Raw genomic sequence first — 5,863 nt, 5'->3', positions numbered from 1 at the left:
AATTATCCCTCCTTCCTCCTCCCATTTAGTTTTAATGTATGAGGTCAAATGTGTTTTAAGATTTGACAAATCCCTTATACATGCTTGAAATTATTCTACTACCATTATCAGAATTATATGTTTTTCTAAGCAGCTCTATCAAGCATGGACTTGCTTTGGTTATATTTTAAGCGTCTTATTAACATATTGTCGTATCTGTAAATACAGATAAAAAATCTTGTTTTTCTAATAAGTGTTTCTCTTTAAGCATTTCAAAACTGTACAGTGTTCCTTCTTTCATTATGTTGCAAAAAAATGTTATTCCTTTAGCTGTCCAGTCCTTAAATCTAACATCCAATTTATTCGGTGTAAAATCCGAGTCATATGCACACCATTTAAGAATTGCAATATCTCCCTCTAGATTACATTCTTTTATAGTAGTTTTCCATATTTTAAGAGTCAATTTCTCAACCGTGCTGCAAGATAATAATCTCTAAGAGAAGGTAGGCCCCATCTCCGGTTTTCCTTTGCTAATTGCAAAGTTTTGAGACGACCTCTATGCCTTTTCCCTGTCAAATATACCTCGGTAACATCTTACACAAAATGCTGGTGGAACACAGCAGGCCAGACAACATCTATAGGGAGAAGCACTGTCGACTTTTCCGGCTGAGACTCTTCATCAGCACGTCAGGTCTGCCTCGATTTTATTTTTATTTTTTTGTATATGATCCATAATGTGAAGTGTCCTTCGTATATTGTCTTGTGTTTGGCGTTGCCGAATAAAACCTGTCTGATCATTACTTATCAGAATGGGTAGAAACTTCTCTAATCGTTTGGCCATGATAGAGGTAAATAACCTATAATCTACATTAAGAACAGATATTGGTCTAAATGACCCGTCTTCTATTTTATCCTTGCCTTCTCTCGGTAAAGCTGAGATTATCGCTTCCTTCCAACTGGGTGGCATTTGTGCCTTTTTTGAAGCCCAGTTCAGTGTGGGGAGTAAAACAGGAATTAACACATTTTTAAATTCTTTGTACCACTCTGTCGTATACACATCCGATCCTGGTGACTTGCTTAAATTAAGCCGACTAATTGCAGCTTTTAATTCATCTTCAGTTATGTCAGTAGTCATCCTTCTATTTGGTTCTTCGCTTAAAGTGGGTAACTCTAGAGAATTCAAAAGGTGTCAATTTGTGTTATGCTTCCCCGTGGAACGTTGGAATATAGAATTTTGTAAAACACTTCAAAAGCTTCTTGAATTTCAAAGCTTTTTTTTTATCATTTCCTTTCTTGGGTCCCTAATTCTATGAATTGTGTTTTCTGCTATCTTTTTTTTCCGTTTCCACGCAAGTATGTTCATAGATTTCGATCCACTTTCATAATGCCTCTGTTTCAGAAACATTTCTAACACGATTGCTGACATTGAGGGAGTGACTTTGTCCGTGTGGTCAGTGGCCGGTCTGAAGACGCAGTGACAATACCAGAGTGGTCAGTGATGCGCCACCAGCAGTCGTGATCTCTCTGTTTACTCTATGTTGAAGTGACGGGTCACATTGAAGGAGGAAAACCTGCCAGTGATCTCACTCACGTTCGAGAGGTGCATTCAAATTGATTGTTAATCTTCACGCTTGATGGTGAAAGTTTGTGTCATTCATGAAATACCTGAATTTAGAGCATACTGTTTGCTCGAAGTCGCGGTAACCTGTCGAGTGCAGGAAATTCTTCAGTATCTGGGGATGAAGGAAATTCCCTGGCTGACGGTAATAAGACAAATGCGATGATTTTTTTCTTTATTTTCAGCATAACATGCACAAACAAACTCTGGTGGGAAGTACTGGTACTGCAGGGGAACTACACGTGCAATCGAAATGTATAGTAGAAGATAAGGGAGAGAGCACAAAATTAACACTTCCCGTCGATATTCGTCAGGAAAGCGTCTCTAAGTGGCAGTGCCCAATAAAGGGAAGGGAATATTCTACTGCTGTTCCCGGTAAATGATTATTGACATTCTCAGGTCCGTAAATAAAAACAAATTCCCAGGGCTGAGAGAGATCTTATCCCATGGCGTTGGGTGGCAATTTCTAAAGACACGGAGAAATACAGAACGGAAAGTGGTACTTCGGCCCGTGTAGACATGCTAAACTATTCTGACGAGTCCCATCGGCCAAGTTGAGGCTAAAAAAAACTGAAGAAATCCCCCCCCCCACACACACACACACACACACACACACACACATACACACAATGCGGATTGGCATTCACATTTCCTCAACACCAACATCGATTTTTCAAACTTCCGTTAACACTGTGACTGCAAAATGTTTCTGAAATCCTAGAATTTATCAGATCGATAGCCGGGACAAGAGCTAGTTTGCAGCATTGACCTGCCGACTGGGTGAACCGGGCCGTGCGCAGTCTCTGTTAAACGGGAGAGGTTTCGGGAACACAGGGGAGGCTTCACGCTGGAGCGGAGCAGTGCGGCTGGAACAGGCGACCAGTGAGACTTTGACGGCGGAACTGTGGCTCACAACGATGGTGCCGATCTACACTAACAAACGTAGGTCGTTCCAATGGGGAAGAGAGGGGATAGAAACCGGTGAATGCAGGAAAAACGATGAAAATAATCGTCAGTGAGCCGGAGTGAGGAATCATGCGCGGTGGTAAAGCTGGCGAGGGATGAGACGGACAGGGAGAACTCCGGGCTCCGCTGGTGCAGAGTTTGCCTGCAATGAGTGGTGAATTAGTTGGGCCAGGCAGGGAAACATCACTAATTCATGACATCCTCGCAGCAATGAGAGCCAGGGGATATTTTATCGCGTCTTTCAGTTGCTCCCTGAACTTGGTCTGGGTGACGGCGTAAAGAGCCGTGTTTGTGCAGCAGCTCAGAAGCTGCAGCATTGAGCCCAGTTCTCGCAGAGAATCAGGAGGAAGGTTCACCGCAGAGACAACAGACAGCCGGTTCCACAAAGAATACACAGTGAACGGTGCCCACAGCAGGACGAAATTGCCAGAGATGATCATCAGTAAAACGAGGGATTTCCTGCGGCTCTCCATCTCCGGGTCCCCGGCACCCTGTCCCTTGTCAGCACACCGGAGTCTGCTGCGCCCTCTGCTGGTGACTAAAACATGCCGGACGGTTAATGCATTCGTCAGGAGAACCAACAGGAATGGGAATACAGGGGTGAGAAGGTAATGAACTAAGTCTATTGGAATTGCGACAGATAAAGACACATAATTCGCGGTTTTCATACAAATAAATGGAGCAATTATCATTGCATAAGCCCCAGTGAGACGAAAATACCAGTAAAGGTTCTTTAAGCAGCTGATCGCAGTTACCGTCCCCAGAATCACAGCGCAGTTCTCCCGGTGCAATATTTTGTTTTGAAATTCTGGCAACAAATGGCCACAAACCGGTCAAAGGTGAAATTGACGGTGAACCAGACCGAACAATCGGTGGCGGCGTAAAGCAGGACGGCGTGGATTTTACACACTGGTGTATTCTCAGCCCAAAAGGTAAATTCCATTGGCGCGTATGCATTCGGAATCTTGCTCAATATCAGGTCCAGGGCAGAGACCAGAAGATCCGTCGCTGCCATGGCAGCCAGGTAGCGAGTGACAACTCCGGAGAGACCGCACTTTCCTCTGGACAGGATTAAAATCGTCACCATGTTCACTGCAAGATGCATAAAAATAATCAGTGGGGACACATCCGGAAGCGCTTTCTGTTATCATACAATTGATCGGATTTGTTCTTTGTGTTTGGTCACATGAATGAATAATTGCTCCTCGGGAAGTCTATCAAGAAAATCGATTAGTAGAATCAAATCGTAAGTGAACTCAGTGAAAAATCAACCGCAGTATTTGTGGGCCGATATCACACATGAAACCGCACTGAATAATACAGATAACGATCACTGATAACCAGTAACATTGTATATGTTGACAGGAAGGATGCAAATGGCACTGCAAATACGAAATGTACAGAAACGTAAATTCCATTCGATAAATTTACTCAGCAATGACTGTTTAGATCAAGGGCAGGCTCCCTCCCCTGATCATTATTCACTACTCTGTAAATGTCTTTGGCAAACATATATATAGTTAGGCAGCCCCAGCCGTTTGCACATGTAGAGCGGAGAAACAGATTGCATATCTGGCAGGAGAAAACGACGTGGGGAATTATTGTCAATTACAGAATGTCACCCCGGTGCTTCCCTCTCCCTCCCCTCTCCCTCTCACTTTTCCCAACGACGATTCTCTCACTCTAACCCCTTTCCACTCTGAGTCGTCAACTGAGACCCATGTCAGAATCAGGTTTAACATCACCATCTTAATTCTGCAGTGACGTTGGCGGGTCGTTGACAGAGCGGTTGTCTTTGAGAATAACGCGCACTTGGATGTCAGATTAAATTCCGCTGCAAACGCAAGGAGTTGAAGCAACTTGATTCCAAAGCCGACATTTCCGAGGGGAATATGGAGAGACTGAAAGGAGGCAACGCTCCCGGAGGCAAAATATGAAAGCCTCGGTCATGAAATGATGTGAGCAACGACTGAACGGAGTTTACCGATTGGATCATTGGCCATCACACCCGCACAATTACAAGACCCACAGTGAACAGCATCGTTGCAGAATTTGAAGTTTTGGAGATTTCTTACCTGGAGTGTGTGACAGTAGCAATAATTTCAAACGGGTGATAAACATTAGAGAACAGTTAAATACTGTTGTGTAGTTGACCATTGAAGAGACACTCACCGGGAACTGCAATGATAGCGAGACCAGGGTAGTAAATCACTTGAATGACTGTTAATGCGTGCGTGATTCGAAAATCAAAGCTCATCCATTCATCCTTCGCAAAGACAAACTGAGCAGCCCAGAAGACATTCTTCGGAATTTCTGTCACTCTCCACTCTGCTGTTCCCAGACTCTGATCCATTCCGGAACCAGCAAACCTTCTTTCTGCAGCGTGCTCTCTCTGTCCAGCTGTGTGGATCGGCGAATCCCTGTGAGTGCAGGAGCGGCTGTTCAGTGAGAGCTCAGTGAATCAGATGCTTATTAATAGGAGAGGGAAACTCCCTTGTGACGCTGAAACTCTCCGTGGAAATGACGGTATCGGCATTTAATGAAATGACACATGCAGTTAACCCTTTTTGCATACCTGAACAGCAGGTGTGGGGAGGGGACAAATAATTTCCAGCATTTCAGTTTTACTTGTTCATGATTTGTGTCGAAACAAATCAGTAGATTTAGCGGGAAATTATTAGAGATAAAGATAAAATAAAGTGCAGACTCTCGTTTAAAGGGGAATGAAATTTGTTTTAAAAGCTTACTTTTGAATATTGTGAATATGTGGCATGAGTATTTGTCTGAGAGGGAGGGGGAGAGAGAGGGGGAGAGAGAGCGGAGGAGAGAGAGATGGAGAGACGGAGAGAGGGACGAAGAGAGAGAGGGAGAGAGAGAGAGACAGCGAGAGAGAGACGGGGGAGAGTGCGGAAGAGAGAAAGAGAGTGGGAGAGAGTGATAGTGAAGGGGGAGAGAGAGGGATAAACAACGAGAGCGAGAAAGAGGGAAACAGCGAGAGAGAGAGAGGGAGCGAAAGAGAGAGAGAGGGAAAGAGTGAGAGAGAGAGAGAAGGGGAGAGAGAGGGACGGAGAGAGAGAGACGAGAGAGAGAGGGGAAGAGGGGGAGAGAGAGAAAGTGGAAGGGGGGATGGAGAGGGAGAGAGAAAGCATTATTATCCTTTGCACTCGGTCTTTCTGTCGCTTTTCAGGTGTTTAATGGTCAGATTTCATAACATTATAATAAAGTGGTTTTGTATATGAACAGTGTGCGGCAGTGTTCTCAAAGACCAAAAGCCGCTGCGCTGGGAAACTTCCACTCTCT

Source organism: Hypanus sabinus, unplaced genomic scaffold (genome assembly GCF_030144855.1).
Source record: "Hypanus sabinus isolate sHypSab1 unplaced genomic scaffold, sHypSab1.hap1 scaffold_1201, whole genome shotgun sequence".
Classification (NCBI taxonomy): domain Eukaryota; kingdom Metazoa; phylum Chordata; class Chondrichthyes; order Myliobatiformes; family Dasyatidae; genus Hypanus; species Hypanus sabinus.
This window is presented reverse-complemented; position numbering follows the sequence as displayed.